We start from the raw sequence: 19,715 nt of genomic DNA on the forward strand, positions 1-19,715 counted from the left end.
TACATTCATTTAAGTCAGAAATGCTGTGACATTAGTCAGCACTGAATTTTGGATGTAAAACTATTTTGGATCTATCAACATATATGTTATAACTTCCCAGAGACTAAATACCACATCAGAGAGCTCTGCTAATCGCACTGTAACCAGCTGAGAACCATCATACGGCCATAACAGATTTGTAACTTTCCATAACACAATATTGGCATTTTATTTGCTTTAATAACAGAATCCCCTTTCAGCTCTGCTCTCTCCTGGGCATCAAACACACATGTATATTCATAGAAAGCAGCACCGACAGGAGCATCAGTACTGCATGCAGGATTAGAGCGCCATCTAGTGGCACTATAAGAATATTCCTAGTGTGCTAAAATGTCGCTCTATTATATCCTGCACAGGGTCGTACACAATTTTAAATGCTTTGGATATCGGAAAAAATTACTTTAAAAAAATGATGGAAAAACCCTTTTAAAAAGACACAGAAAGCAATAAGGAAAAAGCACAAACAAAAGAAGTGGTGCTGAGATGGGCCGGCTGCAGTTTATGCAGATCCTTGGGTGACAAAGTGCATGTGGGATAATCTTCACTTTTACAATTTGTTTTTTATCCTTGCCTTCTAAAAGCTATAAAACTTTTTTTCCCAGTAGATTCGTTGTATCTGGGCTTTTTTTCCAGTAGATTCGTTGTATCTGGGCTTTTTTTCCAGTAGATTCGTTGTATCTGGGCTTTTTTCCCAGTAGATTAGTTGTATCTGGGCTTTTTTCCCAGTAGATTAGTTGTATCTGGGCTTTTTTTCCAGTAGATTCGTTGTATCTGGGCTTTTTTTCCAGTAGATTCGTTGTATCTGGGCTTTTTTCCCAGTAGATTTGTTGTATCTGGGCTTTTTTCCCAGTAGATTCGTTGTATCTGGGCTTTTTTTCCAGTAGATTCGTTGTATCTGGGCTTTTTTCCAGTAGATTCGTTGTATCTGGGCTTTTTTTCCAGTAGATTCGTTGTATCTGGGCTTTTTTTCCAGTAGATTCGTTGTATCTGGGCTTTTTTCCCAGTAGATTCGTTGTATCTGGGCTTTTTTCCCAGTAGATTCGTTGTATCTGGGCTTTTTTTCCCAGTAGATTCGTTGTATCTGGGCTTTTTTCCAGTAGATTCGTTGTATCTGGGCTTTTTTCCCAGTAGATTCGTTGTATCTGGGCTTTTTTCCAGTAGATTCGTTGTATCTGGGCTTTTTTCCAGTAGATTCGTTGTATCTGGGCTTTTTCCCAGTAGATTCGTTGTATCTGGGCTTTTTTCCCAGTAGATTCGTTGTATCTGGGCTTTTTTTCCAGTAGATTCGTTGTATCTGGGCTTTTTTCCAGTAGATTCGTTGTATCTGGGCTTTTTTCCAGTAGATTCGTTGTATCTGGGCTTTTTTCCAGTAGATTCGTTGTATCTGGGCTTTTTTCCAGTAGATTCGTTGTATCTGGGCTTTTTTCCAGTAGATTCGTTGTATCTGGGCTTTTTTCCAGTAGATTCGTTGTATCTGGGCTTTTTTCCCAGTAGATTCGTTGTATCTGGGCTTTTTTTCCAGTAGATTCGTTGTATCTGGGCTTTTTTCCCAGTAGATTCGTTGTATCTGGGCTTTTTTTCCAGTAGATTCGTTGTATCTGGGCTTTTTTCCAGTAGATTCGTTGTATCTGGGCTTTTTTTCCAGTAGATTCGTTGTATCTGGGCTTTTTTTCCAGTAGATTCGTTGTATCTGGGCTTTTTTTACAGTAGATTCGTTGTATCTGGGCTTTTTTTCCAGTAGATTCGTTGTATCTGGGCTTTTTTCCAGTAGATTCGTTGTATCTGGGCTTTTTTCCCAGTAGATTCGTTGTATCTGGGCTTTTTTTCCAGTAGATTCGTTGTATCTGGGCTTTTTTCCAGTAGATTCGTTGTATCTGGGCTTTTTTCCAGTAGATTCGTTGTATCTGGGCTTTTTTCCCAGTAGATTCGTTGTATCTGGGCTTTTTTCCCAGTAGATTCGTTGTATCTGGGCTTTTTTCCCAGTAGATTCGTTGTATCTGGGCTTTTTTTCCAGTAGATTCGTTGTATCTGGGCTTTTTTTTCCAGTAGATTCGTTGTATCTGGGTTTTTTTCCCAGTAGATTCGTTGTATCTGGGCTTTTTTTCCCAGTAGATTCGTTGTATCTGGGCTTTTTTTCCAGTAGATTCGTTGTATCTGGGCTTTTTTTCCAGTAGATTCGTTGTATCTGGGCTTTTTTCCAGTAGATTCGTTGTATCTGGGCTTTTTTCCAGTAGATTCGTTGTATCTGGGCTTTTTTCCCAGTAGATTCGTTGTATCTGGGCTTTTTTTCCAGTAGATTCGTTGTATCTGGGCTTTTTTTCAGTAGATTCGTTGTATCTGGGCTTTTTTCCAGTAGATTCGTTGTATCTGGGCTTTTTTTCCAGTAGATTCGTTGTATCTGGGCTTTTTTCCCAGTAGATTCGTTGTATCTGGGCTTTTTTTCCAGTAGATTCGTTGTATCTGGGCTTTTTTTCCCAGTAGATTCGTTGTATCTGGGCTTTTTTTCCCAGTAGATTCGTTGTATCTGGGCTTTTTTCCAGTAGATTCGTTGTATCTGGGCTTTTTTCCCAGTAGATTCGTTGTATCTGGGCTTTTTTTTCCAGTAGATTCGTTGTATCTGGGCTTTTTTTCCAGTAGATTCGTTGTATCTGGGCTTTTTTCCCAGTAGATTCGTTGTATCTGGGCTTTTTTCCAGTAGATTCGTTGTATCTGGGCTTTTTTTCCCAGTAGATTCGTTGTATCTGGGCTTTTTTTTCAGTAGATTCGTTGTATCTGGGCTTTTTTTCCCAGTAGATTCGTTGTATCTGGGCTTTTTTTTCCAGTAGATTCGTTGTATCTGGGCTTTTTTTCCCAGTAGATTCGTTGTATCTGGGCTTTTTTCCCAGTAGATTCGTTGTATCTGGGCTTTTTTCCCAGTAGATTCGTTGTATCTGGGCTTTTTTTCCCAGTAGATTCGTTGTATCTGGGCTTTTTTCGCAGTAGATTCGTTGTATCTGAGCTTTTTTCCAGTAGATTCGTTGTATCTGGGCTTTTTTTCCCAGTAGATTCGTTGTATCTGGGCTTTTTTTTCAGTAGATTCGTTGTATCTGGGCTTTTTTTCCCAGTAGATTCGTTGTATCTGGGCTTTTTTTTCAGTAGATTCGTTGTATCTGGGCTTTTTTTCCCAGTAGATTCGTTGTATCTGGGCTTTTTTTTCCAGTAGATTCGTTGTATCTGGGCTTTTTTTCCCAGTAGATTCGTTGTATCTGGGCTTTTTTCCCAGTAGATTCGTTGTATCTGGGCTTTTTTCCCAGTAGATTCGTTGTATCTGGGCTTTTTTTCCCAGTAGATTCGTTGTATCTGGGCTTTTTTCCCAGTAGATTCGTTGTATCTGGGCTTTTTTTCCAGTAGATTCGTTGTATCTGGGCTTTTTTCCAGTAGATTCGTTGTATCTGGGCTTTTTTTCCAGTAGATTCGTTGTATCTGGGCTTTTTTTGCAGTTAGAGCTGTAGTTTTTATAAATGTTTTCTGATCTTTTTATTACTTTTCTTGGTGAGGCAAAGTGAACAAAATAAACTCCAGAGATTCTGCCGCTTCATCTTTTTTTTTCTTTTTCATTCCATCATCCACTCGATAGGATTTCTAGAAGATATTTTTTTTAGTTTTAACACGAACAGATGTGGTGAAGCCAAAAATTATGTAACGGGAGAATTTAACTTTGCAGGCTCAGGTCACCGAAAACATCCAATGGCTTTACCGCTACAGTGTAGAGTAAAATGACCAATCTGATATTAATCCCAGTTATGGGACGGGCTTCATAGTTGTACAATCATGGAAGACATGGAGGCCTTCAGTAGGATCCTTGGCTGTCAAGACAATGCCATTGCCACATAACACTCATATGATTGATGACATGACATGGCTTTATAACTGATGGGGAGCCGTACCCCTTCAAGCCCACTGATTCTCAGAAAGAGGGGGATGCTGTCTTTGCCTGCACAGCGGCCCCCTAAGGCTATGTGCCCACGATGCAGAAATGCTCCGGCTTTTTCCTGAACGTTTCTGTATCTCCCTGGCATGTGGATTTTATATGCGTTTTTTTCAGCCAGGGACAAGCGTTTGTCACGCGTTTTGCACATGTGATTTCGCATGCGGGTGGTCAAGCGCTTTCCAAAAGATTTTAGCATCACATGGAAAAGTGCTTGACAACTTAGTCACACTATATAAATCCATGCAACCGGATTAGCAGGATCCCCCAACAATTTCTTAAGCAATGAGAAAATGCAGTCCCTAATGATGTCCTCTGACAATAAGCGGATCACGGACAGCAGATGCATTGGGTTCTGCATTTCTTGGAGAATGGGATGGGGCAGCTTCTGTCTTCTCAGTGATACAATCAGGAAGGAGATGCAGCGTGAGACAATCCCTGTCTACATCTTTGATCTGATCATCAATACAGAGGGCTGATTGGTGAAAACAGAGGGAAAGGCTAATTAAATTATTTAAAAAAAACTTAGTTTTTCGGCTGGCACTTCCTCTGGGGTCAGTATGCCAACCTCATTGACTTCATAGCACTTGCCAGAGTGGGCAGACACGATTTATTGCCTTTACACACGTCACCTCCACACAGGGCGATGCGGCTACGACGCCTCTGTAGTGATCAAACGTGGAGTCAAACAGCAGGGCTTTAAGAGGGCTGCCCTTTTCAATCTTGGGACTAAAACACAAAAATAAGACATCCTGTTAAGGGGGATAAAGGTAAGTAACAGCGTTCAGTCCAGAGTGATGAATTCCAAAAGACAAAGTTTATTCCGCCATCACATAACGTTTCGACCTGTTATAGGTCTTTATCAAGTATATACAAAGACATACAGGGATACTGATCCCCTTTAAGGAAAATCAGTGGCCAGAACCCTTTAAATTCCCCTTAAATGGTCCAAAACTGAAACTGTGGGAACAATATAATCCACTTAGGGTTCAGCAAACTTACAGTCAAGGGTTTGATAAAATGATCTACACCCTTGTGTCTCTAGAAAGCATGGCGTACGTTCACGTGCTGAAAATGCCGACCAGTGCTGGAGTGAGCGGAGGTCCGCAGCTTGTGACACTCCTGCTGTAGTGAAACTACAGGTCCCAGCAGACTGACGGTCTCTCATCAAGTTATGCTGGGAGCCGCAGTTTCACAAATAGTGCTAGAGGATCCATGTCAGAAATATGAGGCTGCCACTAGGGTTTCTCCCACAAATATGTAATCGGACGTGGAGCAGATCTGCACGTGGATGAGCCATATTCTCTATCTGTGAACATACTACTCCTTCACTCAGATTCTAAGTGGTTCTGCAGCGCATCTGTGCAGAGCAAGCTGTCAATCAAAATCCAGGCCGGGTTTACAGCCGTCGCCCCTGATATAGCGAGCGGTGCTGTGATCCAAGACTGTAGCCGCTCCGTGCACAACGATGAGTGAAGGCCGGCGGCTGCAGGGAGGAAAGAAGTTAATTTTCTCCCGGTACCTGGACTATCAATAAGGCGGCCGGGCAGCATTGTAACAATATTTATCTGCAGATTAACCCTATACCTGCAGGTACATAGCATTTTCCAGGGTGACAGGTTCCCTTTAATAAACAGAAGATGGATAGAGCCGCATTAGTCCGTACTCTCGGTGGAAGCCTCCTGACAACTTCTTGAAGAACACTTTCCACATTTGTTCCAAGCTTCCCCGACATCTAATAGAAATAAACAGAGAAATTAATTTCTTAATACAGTTTAGAACTCGGCTACAACGAATCAGAAGAAATGAAACCTGTTTGAAGCTGACAAGCAATCAAGCCCCTCCGTAAGCCACACAGAACATGGCTACTTATGTCATCTGCAGGTGATTAAAGGAACCTGTCATGTTGAAATGGTATAAGATCTGTAGGGGGGTGTTGTAGAGCAGAGAAGTTGATCAGACTGATAGACATATCTGTGGGAAGAGAGTCAGCAAAACTGGCATTTTATGCAGTGAAAAGTCCTGCCGTATGTACACTAGTCCAGTGGGCGGTCCTACTAAGTGATTGACAGTTCCCTGTATGACCATGCAGGCAAAGATAGCTGTCAATCACTAGTAGGACCGCCCACTGGACTCATCTGTACAAACAGCAGGATTCCACTGAATAAATTGATACAGGAAAAACATCTATCTTTGTACCGTATTAGCCAGTAGATAGAAGAGTATTTAGATTTGAGAGTCCTCAGTGGTTGATACCATCTTTTCCGTTAGCCATTAAAAGGTAACAAATTGCAGGCTTTCCAGACTACTCAGGTCTCAGGTCTGCCTGATGAAGAAGCCGGAGTAGTCTGGAAAGCTTGCAATTTGTTACCATCTTTTCAGTTAGCCATTAAAGGTATCAACCACTGAAGACTCTCAAATCTAATGAATAAATTACAATTTATACTGAATCTTCTCCCACAAACCTATATATCGTTCTGCTCAGTTTCTCACGGATAAAACCTGTACATCTGAATGGGGCTTTAATGTTGTTATTACAATCATGTAACCGCAGATCACAAAATCTTTCATATGATCATTTTTTTAACACCTGAAACCCCAATGGGTCGTTCTTAGACCTGTGTGGCTTACCAAGCCCAATTTCTAAAAGTTGCAAAAGTGCTGTAAAATAGGAAGCTGCACATTTCTGCGCAAAAATGATGCGTCACAAAAGTTTTTTTTTTAACACCAAAAATTGATGTAAATTCCTCGCTACATTGCCCCTTTTCCAGCCACATTTTGTAGAAAAAAATAAAAAGACAAGGTACAGACAGCGGAGTTAAATTTGCCTACAGGAATGATTTTGATCTGGAGCGCATCGTACCCGGATACAGTCACTAGCGGGAACGTCAAACATCTTCTCAATTTGTTTCTCCACCCTTTCCGGATCTGCATTCTTCAAGTCTATCTAAAAGAATTAGTATAAATACTAATTATTTATCAAAGCTGGACAACATCTAGAAACCATATAAGAAAACTGGCTTAAAATATAGTGTGAACAAGAGTTTAGGGAGAGATGTACAACTGGCACTGGCCTATAAAAGGGATTGTGTAATCGTACAAAACTAGCAAAAATGTAAAGCGCCTGGAAAACAAGGAACGTGCAATTTACCTCTTAGTAAAATCCTATGCTTTATCAAGAACAGAGGAATTTTAATTTCATATTTATTTTTAATCAAACCATTTTTATTGAAAAACTGCAACTACAAATATTCCATCTTTCAAATAACATACATGACATAGTAATTCCATAGTAAAAATATGAACAAAGTATCTGAACTTCAATTCCCATAACCCACCCTAAACCCAAATCCCAACACTCCAGAGAGAACCATTTTCAGGGCAGTTCTAGAATAACGGACTATAGCATTCGTAGAAGGGGAAGAAGATAAAAAAGTGACTGACAAAGGGGTAGCAGCGTTTTAATGTTATCATTTACTGCTTGATGCCTGAGCCGGGGAGTGCACGCCTGAAAACTGTTGCAGGCTGCTGTAATCACAGGACACAAGCAAACAGCATGGCATTTCCTATCAGCAGGGAGGAAGTAAAGGGAACAGTAATGAAAGTCTCCTCCTACTCCGCTCCATATTGAAATGAATAGTGTGCATCCTACAAATGAGATGCATACAGCAAACAATTGATTTTCCATACATAGGTTTTGAGTTGACCACTGGATATACACATGTGTATCACTAATTACCAGAACTGGAAATCGAAAAAAAAGACGAGCAAGTTTGGGGTGAATCCTGCCTTCATTACTGCACAGCCGCTCAGAGGGATCGGTACTAGGAACAGCAGGAGTGCCGGCGATGTTCACAGATTTACCTGCTGCGGGACTGAAGGAGTCTGATCGCGCTCGGCTCGAAGCTTTTTACCTGGTTTACGATAGGAATAATTGAAAGCTGTGCTTCAAAGGCCAGGAAGAAGTTTGCCACCATCTATTAGAAAATCAACAAACTTAGGATAGAAACAATATGAACATATACCCTGCTATAAGTAAGTAAAAAGCAATAGGAAATATATATAATATAGGGTACTTAGTAAACATGTTGTTTGATTAAAAAAAAAAAAAGCCATCCCACCAGCACCAAGGTGTACCCAGTCAGTTATGTGAAGTATATAATAAAATACACTTTAGTACAATATTAGTATCTTGTCCCTTTAAATCTGCTGCTACTTCTGTCACCATGGTAACTGCATTCATACTCAGCCAATAGGATTGCTCGGTTTGAATTAGAAGAAAAAAAAAAAAAAAAGTCCTATATGGTCAGTTTGTTCCATCTCATCTGAGTGTGAAGACAGACACCTGCGATCAGCGAGATTATAGGTATAAGACGTGATATAATATAACGGACGGAGCCACATCCCATCACACGCACTCAGCGACCACAACTGACAGGAATCAGCACATTTATCAGAGGAGAAGTCATTATTCCCCAACACATGATAAGTGACAACTTCTAGATCTGCTGGGAACCCAACTAATCCCTGCTAGTACCTCCCCGGCCACCGCTCCATTCATTCTCTATGCAGGAGAAAGCTGAGTACAGCGCCCCCCATAGAGAATGAACGGACCGGCGGTTGAACATTTGCACTTCGCTCACTTCTATCTATAAGTGCTGTTCTGCTGATTGGGTCATAGCGGCCAAACCCACCGATCTAAGAGTCATCACCTATCCAGAGATCAGTGAGAACTTGTTCCAACTAGACATCCCCTTTAATGGAAGAGATCACATATCTAACAGCCAATCCTATTCATTCCCAATCTTCCCTGTGCCCAGTAATGCCCCTGGGTATATCGCCAATATGAGCCAATCACCAAACCCTCTGCTGACTGTTCCCCATGTTTTATAGATTTTGGATCCGTTTCTACAAGAGAAGATCTCAGCGGCCACCATGGGGATGGGTTACTCTGCCAGCGATGGAGCAGGTAGTATCCACCAGCCTGTGATATCTCACCTTCCTCCATATTCTGCTGTTACATGCGTTTCTTCAGCTTTACCCCTTCCCAACAGAACCAATTGATGTTTTTTTTCTGTTTTTTCCTTGGCTTTTTCCAAGGGCTATAACTTTTTCATGTCTGTCCACATATGTGAGGTCTTGTTATTTTGCAGGACGAGCGGTACTTATAAATCCCACCATTCATTTACCACATAGTACTAGAAAACGGGAAAAAAAGACCAAGTGCAGTAAAAGTGCGAGGAAAAAAAAAGCCTGACCCTGTTTATCTGGGAAGGGTTTTAACGGCGTACATAGTGTGGTGAAAATGACCTGGTAATAGGATCCTACTCCTCAGTGTGATCACAGCAAGACCAAACTTCTCCAAGAGTTTTGGCAAAAGAAAAAAACTTCATTTTTTCTGAGACCCGTAACATTTTCGTTTTTCGGGTTGATGGAGCTGTGTGGGGCTTATTTTTTGAAGGGCAAGAGGACTTTATTGATAACATTTTGGGACACATATGACATGGTCATCGCTTCTTACAGGGTTTTCTGTAGTATTGTGCCGAACGAAAAAAATGCAATTTTGGCTTTTTGAATTTTTTTCTGTGTTCACTGATCGTTTGTTTTTTATATTTGGATAGATTGTATTTCTCTGAAAGAGACCATACCACAAATGTGTATATTTTTATTATCTTTATTTTTAGTGGGAGGTGAGTTGAACTTGTGGGGTTTTAATATTTTACACTTTTTTTTTTTTAATTTTCACTGCATTTGTATACATTATCTGATTGCTTGTGCTATATACAGCGATACCACAGTAATGCTCCATATAGCAAAATCACGGTCTTCTTTACAGCCCAAATGAAGCTTTATGATGACAGGCACGGAGGCTTCAGCAGACCCCCGGATGTCATAGCAGTCCATCTGCACCCTGTGATCGCGTCACAGGAGCTCCGGTGGGCGCATGGAACGATGCGTCCCAATGCCGGCGCGCTGTTAATGCTGCTGTTAGTGATTGACAGCAGCACTGAACAGGTTAACAGTGGTGGGCAGATCTTCGCTCCACTCGCAGCTCTTAGAGGCAGGTCCTGGTTGTTTGTCACAGCCATTATCTGCCATGTACGGGGCGAGCTGACTCTGCTCCATACAGTCATGGCCAAAAGTTTTGAGAATGACACCAAAATTATATTTTCACATGATCTGCTGGCCTCTGGTTTTTATTAGTGTTTGTCTGATGTTTATATCACATACAGAAATATAATTGCAATCATATTATGAGTACCAATAGGTTATATTGACAGTTAGAAAGAGTTAATGCAGCAAGTCAATATTTGCAGTGTTGCCCCTTCTTCAAGACCTCTGTAATTCTCCCTGGCATGCTCTCAATCAACTTTTGGACCAAATCCTGACTGATAGCAGTCCATTCTTGCATAATCAATGCTTGCATTTTGCCAGAATTTGTTGGTTTTTGTTTGTCCACCCGTCTCTTGATGATTAACCACAAGTTCTCAATGGGATTAAGATCTGGGGAGTTTCCAGGCCATGGACCCAAAATCTCTATGTTTTGTTCCATGAGCCATTTAGTTATCACCTTTGCTTTATGGCAAGGTGCTCCATCATGCTGGAAAAGGCATTGTTGGGCGCCAAACTGCTCTTGGACGGTTGGGAGAAGTTGCTCTTGGAGGACATTCTGGTACCATTCTTTATTCATGGCAGTGTTTTTAGGCAAGACTGTGAGTGAGCCGATTCCCTTGGCTGAGAAGCAACCCCACACATGAATGGTTTCAGGATGCTTTACAGTTGGCATGAGACAAGACTGGTGGTAGCGCTCACCTCTTCTTCTCCGAATAAGCTGTTTTCCAGATGTCCCAAACAATCGAAAAGGGGATTCATCAGAGAAAATGACTTTGCCCCAGTCCTCAGCAGTCCACTCCCTGTACCTTTTGCAGAATATCAGTCGGTCCCTGATGTTTTTTCTGGAGAGAAGTGGCTTCTTTGCTGCCCTCCTTGAAACTAGCCCTTGCTCAAAGAGTCTCCGCCTCACAGTGCCTGCAGAAGCACTCACACCAGCCTGCTGCCATTCCTGAGCAAGCTCGGCACTGCTGGTAGTCCGATCCCGCAGCTGAAACAGTTTTAAGATCTGGTCCTGGCGCTTGCTTGTCTTTCTTGGGCGCCCTGGAGCCTTTTTGACAACAATGGAAGCTCTCTCCTTGAAGTTCTTGATGATGCGATAGATTGTTGACTGAGGTGCAATCTTTGTAGCTGCAATACTCTTCCCTGTTAGGCCATTTTTGTGCAGTGCAATGGTGGCTGCACGTGTTTCTTTAGAGATAACCATGGTTAACTGAAGAGAAACAATGATACCAAGAGCCAGCCTCCTTTTAAAGTGTCCAGTGATGTCATTCTTACTTAATCATGACTGATTGATCGCCAGCCCTGTCCTCATCAACACCCACACCTGTGTTAATGGATCAATCACTAAAACGATATTAGCTGCTCCTTTTAAGGCAGGACTGCTATGATGTTGAAATGTGTCTTGGGGGTTAAAGTTCATTTTCTGGGCAAATATTGACTTTGCAAGTACAGTAATTGCTGTTAAGCTGATCACTCCTTGACATTCAGGAGTATATGCAAATTGCCATTACAAAAAATGAAGCAGTAAACTTTGGAAAAATTACTATTTGTCTCATTCTCAATACTTTTGGCCATGACTGTACACCCGCTACTGACTTATACCAGACACGTACGGCAGATGTTGGTAAGGAGTTAAAGCGGTTGTCCTGCTTTGGGGCCATTTGTTTTTTTTACTTTAATGCAAGTATTTGGGGCTAAAATTGATTTCCGTTATTGAGTTTCATTAAAAATGTTGCCTTCTGTAGCATCTGCGCTGCACTGTCTATTCCTGGCTGCAAAATTAGCTAACTGAGAATCTATCAGTGAGCTCCTTCTGGCAGTCTTAAGGGAGAGTTTGTAGATCTTTCATCTGTTTTTTTTCCTGAGTGCCTTTTAACTGATCTATGCCCAAAGAAAACATGAAACTTGAATGTGCAGGGAAGCAATAAGTCTGTAATAACCAGTGAAAAATGAAATCTAAATGTAAAAAATTACTTTTAGTAGTAAATACATGGACATAAGAAAATACACACTGCTCAAAAAACTAAAGGGAACACTTAAACAACAGAATATAACTCCAAGTAAATCAAACTTCTGTGAAATCAAACTGTCCACTTAGGAAACAACACTGATTGACAATCAATTTCACATGCTGTTGTGCAAATGGAATAGACAATAGATGGAAATTATTGGCAATTATCAAGACACCCTCAATAAAGGAGTGGTTCTGCAGGTGGGGACCACAGACCACATCTCAGTACCAGTGCTTTCTGGCTGATGTTTTGGTCACTTTTGAATGGTGGTTGTGCTTTCACACTCGTGGTAGCATGAGAAGGACTCTACAACCCACAGAAGTTGCTCAGGTAGTGCAGCTCATCCAGGATGGCACATCAATGCGAGCTGTGGCAAGGAGGTTTGCTGTGTCTGTCAGCGTAGTGTCCAGAGGCTGGAGGCGCTACCAGGAGACAGGCCAGTACACCAGGAGACGTGGAGGGGGCCGTAGGATGGCAACAACCCAGCAGCAGGACCGCTACCCCCGCCTTTGTACAAGGAGGAACAGGAGGAGCACTGCCAGAGCCCTGCAAAATGACCTTCAGCAGGCCACAAATGAGCATATGTCTGCACAAATGGTTAGAAACCGACTCCATGAGGGTGGTATGAGGGCCCGACGTCCACACATGGGGGTTGTGCTCACAATCCAACACCGTGCAGGACGTTTGGCATTTGCCACAGAACACCAGGATTGGCAAAGTCGACCACTGGCTCCCTGTGCTCTTCACAGATGAAAGCAGGGTCACACTGAGCACATGTGACAGACGTGACAGAGTCTGGAGACGCCGTGGAGAACGATCTGCTGCCTGCAACATCCTTCAGCATGACCGGTTTGGCAGTGGGTCACTAATAGTGTGGGGTGGCATTTCTTTGGAGGGCTGCAAAGCCCTCCATGTGCTCGCCAGAGGTAGCCTGACTGCCATTAGGTACAGAGATGAGATCCTCAGACCCCTTGTGAGACCATATGCTGGAGCGGTTGGCACTGGGTTCATCCTAATGCAGAACAATGCCAGACCTCATGTGGCTGGAGTGTGTCAGCCTCATTTTGACTTGTTTTAAGTACATTACATCAAAGTTGGATCAGCCTGTAGTGTGTTTTTCCAATTTAATTTTGGGGGTGACTCCAAATCCAGGCCTCCATTGGTTAATAAATTTTATTTCCATTGATGATTTTGTATGAACATTTGCTAAAGAAGAACTGCGCCCAGCGGAGCCAAGCTGAAGGAAGAGAATGGACTTGATCTGACTTCAGACATTTTTTCAAGTTTCCCCCCAGGAGGGGGCCAGTTCACTTTTTAGCTGGGTTAAAATACACTGCTCAAAAAAATAAAGGGAACACTCAAATAACACATCCTAGATCTGAATGAATGAAATATTTGTAAGGTGCCCCAGCGAGGTAGTCGTGGGCGAGCTGTAGCCCCCTCTCGCTATGGCACCCTACAGACAATACGTGTCCTCTCTCTGAAGCGTGGCTGTGTATGTAGTGCTCTTCACTTACTTCACGCCATCCGATCGCGGCTGTCTCCAGGCAATTTTCTTCTGGGACCAGGGCAGCAATAATTTCAGAGGACACGAGGATCTTAACCAGAACTTGGACTTTACTTCGGGAAGAGGAATATTTACAGTATTTACAGTCAGATATAATGGATAAGGCCCGACAGGCAATCATCTCCCTCACAGGCGCTGTTAACTGCTTCAGCCCTGGTTCCCTCTTTAGGCGGAGCATCTCTGTGGCTATAATTCCTGGCCCTAGAGACTCCTCTGTATTAACAGTGAACGGATCCGATATCTCTCCCCACGTCTTGGCTTGGAGTACTGTTTAGCTTCCTCTGCTGCCTGCAGACCAGAAGTGCCCCGTGTCCTCACTACGCTTTGGTGAGTTTCTACGGCGAGCGAACAGGACTCGTGCTCATGCGTGGGGAGAACTGCGCACTGGGATCTCACTGTCTGAGGGTTCGGAGCTCCCGTCTACCCTAGCAGCCACTATAGTAAGGCTGTCTCATCAGGTCGCAATCCCTTCTTGTACTACTCAATCACTTCCTGATACAGGAAATTAAAACAGAGACTTTCCTAATATGCCCACCCTCAGTGAGCTGTCATCACAGAACCTTAACCCATCACTGTCTATAGCTCGGCTAGCAGACTCAACCTGACATCTGCACCCCGAACAGTGGCATCTTGTGGCTGTTTTCAGGTACTACAGCCCAGAAGGAACTATACCAGGAACAAGCTCTATATCTCTCTAGGCTTGATAAGGGCACTAAGTTCCCCCTCTGCTCTACCAACTGGACCACTAAAGCTAACCCCCTTAGCTTGGCCTACCACAGTTGGGGAGGTCTGTCTTCAGGAACTCTTCCTTTTACTCTCTCAGTCTCAAGGGAAGGCTACGACCTTCCCCACTATTACATTTTCTCATTGAATACTTTGTTCTGTACAAAGTTGAATGTGCTGACAACAAAATCACACAAAAGTCATCCATGGAAATCAAATTTATTAACCAATGGAGGCCTGGATTTGGAGTCACCCCCAAAATTAAAGTGAAAAAACACACTACAGGCTGATCCAACATTGATGTAATGTCCTAAAAACAAGTCAAAATGAGGCTCAGTATTGTGTGGCCTCCACGTGCCTGTATGACCTCCCTACACCACCTGGGCATGCTCCTGATGAGGTTGCGGATGGTGTCCTGTGGGATCTCCTCCCAGACCTGGACTAAAGCATCCGCCAACTCCTGGACAGTCTGTGGTGCAATGTGATGTTGGTGGATGGAGCGAGACATGATGTCCCAGATGTGCTCAATCGGACTCAGATCTGGGGAACAGGCGGGCCAGTCCATAGCTTCAAAGACTTCATCTTGCAGGAACTGCTGACACACTCCAGCCACATGAGGTCTGGCATTGTCCTGCATTAGGAGGAACCCAGGGCCCACTGCACCAGCATATTGTCTCACAAGGGGCCTGAGCATCTTATCTCGGTACCTAATGGCAGTCAGGCTACCTCTGGCAAGCACATGGAGGGCTGTGCGGCCCTTCAAAGAAATGCCACCCCACACCATTACTGACCCACTGCCAAACCGGTCGTGCTGAAGGATGTTGCAGGCAGCAGATCGCTCTCCACGGTGTCTCCAGACACTGTCACGTCTGTCACATGTGCTCAGTGTGAACCTGCTTTCCAGTGGCGAGTTTGCCAATTCTGGTGTTCTGTGGCAAATGCCAAGCATCCTGCACAGTGTTAGGCTGTGAGCACAACCCCCATCTGTGGACGTCGGGCCCTCATACCACCCTCATGGAGTCAGTTCTAACCGTTTGTGCAGACATGCACATTTGTGGCCTGCTGGAGGTCATTTTGCAGGGCTCTGGCAGTGCTCCTCCTGTTGCTTCTTGCACAAAAGCGGAGGTAGCGGTCCTGCTGCTGGGTTGTTGCCCTCCTAAGGCCCACTCCATCTCTCCTGGTGTACTGGCCTGTCTCCTGGTAGCGTCTCCAGCCTCTGGACACTACACTGACAGACACAACAAACCTCCTTGCCACAGCTCTCACTGATGTGCCATCCTGGATGAACTGCACTACCTAAGCATCTTCTGTGGGTTGTAGAGTCCGTCTCATGCTACCACGAGTGTGAAAGCACAACCAACATTGAAAAGTGACCAAAACATCAGCCAGAAAGCACTGGTACTGAGATGTGGTCTGTGATCCCCACCTGCAGAACCACTCCTTTATTGAGGGTGTCTTGATAATTGCCAATAATTTCCATCTATTGTCTATTCCATTTGCACAACAGCATGTGAAATTGATTGTTAATCAGTGTTGTTTCCTAAGTGGACAGTTTGATTTCAGAGAAGTTTGATTTATTTGGAGTTATATTCTGTTGCTTAAGTGTTCCCTTTATTTTTTTGAGCAGTGTATATAAAAAAATTACTGCAGCTTTAATGCTATTTATTACGTCTCAGGTAATTTTGTGACTAACTATACAGCATCAAAAATACCAAAAAGCTTAAATCGCCAATGGAAGCCGATAGCACTAGTGAGAACATGGCATAAGCGTAATTTAAAGGAAGAGGAGGACATTATTCACTCCAGTTTCCTGCGGCCCCTCGGGAGTATAGGTTGCTGCACAGTAGTCTGCATTCTGTGTAAAACAGGAAAAAACACTTTCTTAGAGGGATGAGGGCAGCGCGGTGGTCAGTAGTAGCACTCTGTCAGTTGAGGATTGCTCCTAATATCTGGTTGTGTTTCCTGAGAAGAGGAGACCCCACCCAAGAGGAGACCCACCCAAGAGGAGACCCCACCGAAGAGGAGACCCCACCGAAGAGGAGACCCCACCGAAGAGGAGACCCAACCGAAGAGGAGACCCCACCGAAGAGGAGACCCACCGAAGAGGAGACCCAAGAGGAGACCCCACCGAAGAGGAGACCCCACCGAAGAGGAGACCCACCGAAGAGGAGACCCCACCGAAGAGGAGACCCCACCGAAGAGGAGACCCCACCGAAGAGGAGACCCACCGAAGAGGAGACCCCACCGAAGAGGAGACCCCACCGAAGAGGAGACCCACTGAAGAGGAGACCCCACCGAAGAGGAGACCCCACCGAAGAGGAGACCCCACCGAAGAGGAGACCAAACCGAAGAGGAGACCCCACCGAAGAGGAGACCCACCGAAGAGGAGACCCAAGAGGAGACCCCACCGAAGAGGAGACCCCACTGAAGAGGACACCCACCGAAGAGGAGACCCCACCAAAGAGGAAACCCCACCGAAGAGGAGACCCCACCGAAGAGGAGACCCACCGAAGAGGAGACCCCACCGAAGAGGAGACCCCACCGAAGAGGAAACCCCACCGAAGAGGAGACCCCACCGAAGAGGAGACCCACCGAAGAGGAGACCCACCGAAGAGGAGACCCAAGAGGAGACCCCACCCAAGAGGAGACCCCACCCAAGAGGAGACCCACCCAAGAGGAGACCCCACCCAAGAGGAGACCCCACCAAAGAGGAGACCCCACCGAAGAGGAGATCCACCGAAGAGGAGACCGCACCGAAGAGGAGACCCCACCGAAGAAGAGACCCAAGAGGAGACCCACCGAAGAGGAGACCCCACCGAAGAGGAGACCCACCGAAGAGGAGACCCCACCGAAGAGGAGACCCCACCGAAGAGGAGACCCACCGAAGAGGAGACCCCACCGAAGAGGAGACCCCACCGAAGAGGAGACCCACCGAAGAGGAGACCCAAGAGGAGACCCCACCGAAGAGGAAACCCCACCGAAGAAGAGACCCCACCGAAGAGGAGAACCACCGAAGAGGAGACCCCACCGAAGAGGAGACCCCACCGAAGAGGAGACCCAGGAGGAGACCCCACCGAAGAGGAGACCCCACCGAAGAGAAGACCCCACCGAAGAGGAGATCCACCGAAGAGGAGACCCCACCGAAGAGGAGACCCAAGAGGAGACCCCACCGAAGAGGAGACCCAAGAGGAGACCCCACCGAAGAGGAGACCCACCGAAGAGGAGACCCCACCGAAGAGGAGACCCAAGAGGAGACCCCACCGAAGAGGAGACCCCACTGAAGAGGAGACCCCACCGAAGAGGAGACCCAAGAGGAGACCCCACCGAAGAGGAGACCCACCAAAGAGGAGGCCCACCAAAGAGGAGACCCACCAAAGAGGAGACCCACCAAAGAGGAGACCCACCAAAGAGGAGACCCCACCGAAGAGGAGACCCCACCGAAGAGGAGACCCAAGAGGAGACCCCACCGAAGAGGAGACCCAAAAGGAGACCCCACCGAAGAGGAGACCCCACCGAAGAGGAGACCCCACCGAAGAGGAGACCCACCGAAGAGGAGACCCACCGAAGAGGAGACCCCACCGAAGAGGAGACCCACCGAAGAGGAAGCCCCACCGAAGAGGAGACCCAAGAGGAGACCGCACCGAAGAGGAGACCCACCGAAGAGGAGACCCCACCAAAGAGGAGACCCATGAGGAGACCCCACCGAAGAGGAGACCCACCGAACAGGAGACCCAAGAGGAGACCCACCGAAGAGGAAACCCCACCGAAGAGGAGACCCAAGAGGAGACCTCAACGAAGAGGAGACCCCACCGAAGAGGAGACCCACCGAAGAGGAGACCCCACCGAAGAGGAGACCCAAGAGGAGACCCACCGAAGAGGAGACCCCACCGAAGAGGAGACCCCACCGAAGAGGAGACCCCACCGAAGAGGAGACCTCACCGAAGAGGAGACCCACCGAAGAGGAGACCCCACCGAAGAGGAGACCCAAGAGGAGACCCACCGAAGGGGAGACCCCACCGAAGAGGAGACCCGACCGAAGTGGAGACCCAAGAGGAGGCCCACCAAAGAGGATACCCAAGAGGAGACCCACTGAAGAGGAGACCCACCGAAGAGGAGACCCCACCGAAGAGGAGACCCACCGAAGAGGAGACCCACCGAAGAGGAAACCCAAGAGGAGACCCACCGAAGAGGAGACCCAAGAGGAGACCCACCAAAGAGGATACCCAAGAGGAGACCCACCGAAGAGGAGACCCAAGAGGAGACCCACCGAAGAGGAGACCACACCGAAGAGGAGATCCCACCAAAGAGGAGACCCACCGAAGAGGAGACCCAAGAGGAGACCCACCGAAGAGGAGACCCCACCGAAGAGGAGACCCCACCGAAGAGGAGACCCCACCGAAGAGGAGACCCAAGAGGAGACCCCACCGAAGAGGAGACACCACCGAAGAGGAGACCCCACCGAAGAGGAAACCCCACCGAAGAGGAGACCCACCGAAGAGGAGACCCAAGAGGAGACCCCACCCAAGAGGAGACCCCACCCAAGAGGAGACCTCACCCAAGAGGAGACCCACCCAAGAGGAGACCCCACCCAAGAGGAGACCCCACCGAAGAGGAGACCCCACCGAAGAGGAGATCCACCGAAGAGGAGACCCCACCAAAGAGGAGACCCCACCGAAGAGGAGACCCAAGAGGAGACCCCACCGAAGAGGAGACCCACCGAAGAGGAGACCCCACCGAAGAGGAGACCCCACCGAAGAGGAGACCCCACCGAAGAGGAGACCCACCGAAGAGGAGACCCAAGAGGAGACCCCACCGAAGAGGAAACCCCACCGAAGAAGAGACCCCACCGAAGAGGAGAACCACCGAAGAGGAGACCCCACCGAAGAGGAGACCCAGGAGGAGACCCCACCGAAGAGGAGACCCCACCGAAGAGAAGACCCCACCGAAGAGGAGACCCACCGAAGAGGAGACCCCACCGAAGAGGAGACCCAAGAGGAGACCCCACCGAAGAGGAGACCCAAGAGGAGACCCCACCGAAGAGGAGACCCACCGAAGAGGAGACCCCACCGAAGAGTAGACCCAAGAGGAGACCCCACCGAAGAGGAGACCCCACCGAAGAGGAGACCCAAGAGGAGACCCCACCGAAGAGGAGACCCACCAAAGAGGAGACCCAAAGAGGAGACCCCACCGAAGAGGAGACCCCACCGAAGAGGAGACCCAAGAGGAGACCCCACCGAAGAGGAGACCCAAAAGGAGACCCCACCGAAGAGGAGACCCACCGAAGAGGAGACCC

This window comes from Phyllobates terribilis, unplaced genomic scaffold, assembly GCF_046119375.1.
Source record: "Phyllobates terribilis strain yellow unplaced genomic scaffold, ASM4611937v1 Scaffold_587__1_contigs__length_1013667, whole genome shotgun sequence".
NCBI lineage: Eukaryota > Metazoa > Chordata > Amphibia > Anura > Dendrobatidae > Phyllobates > Phyllobates terribilis.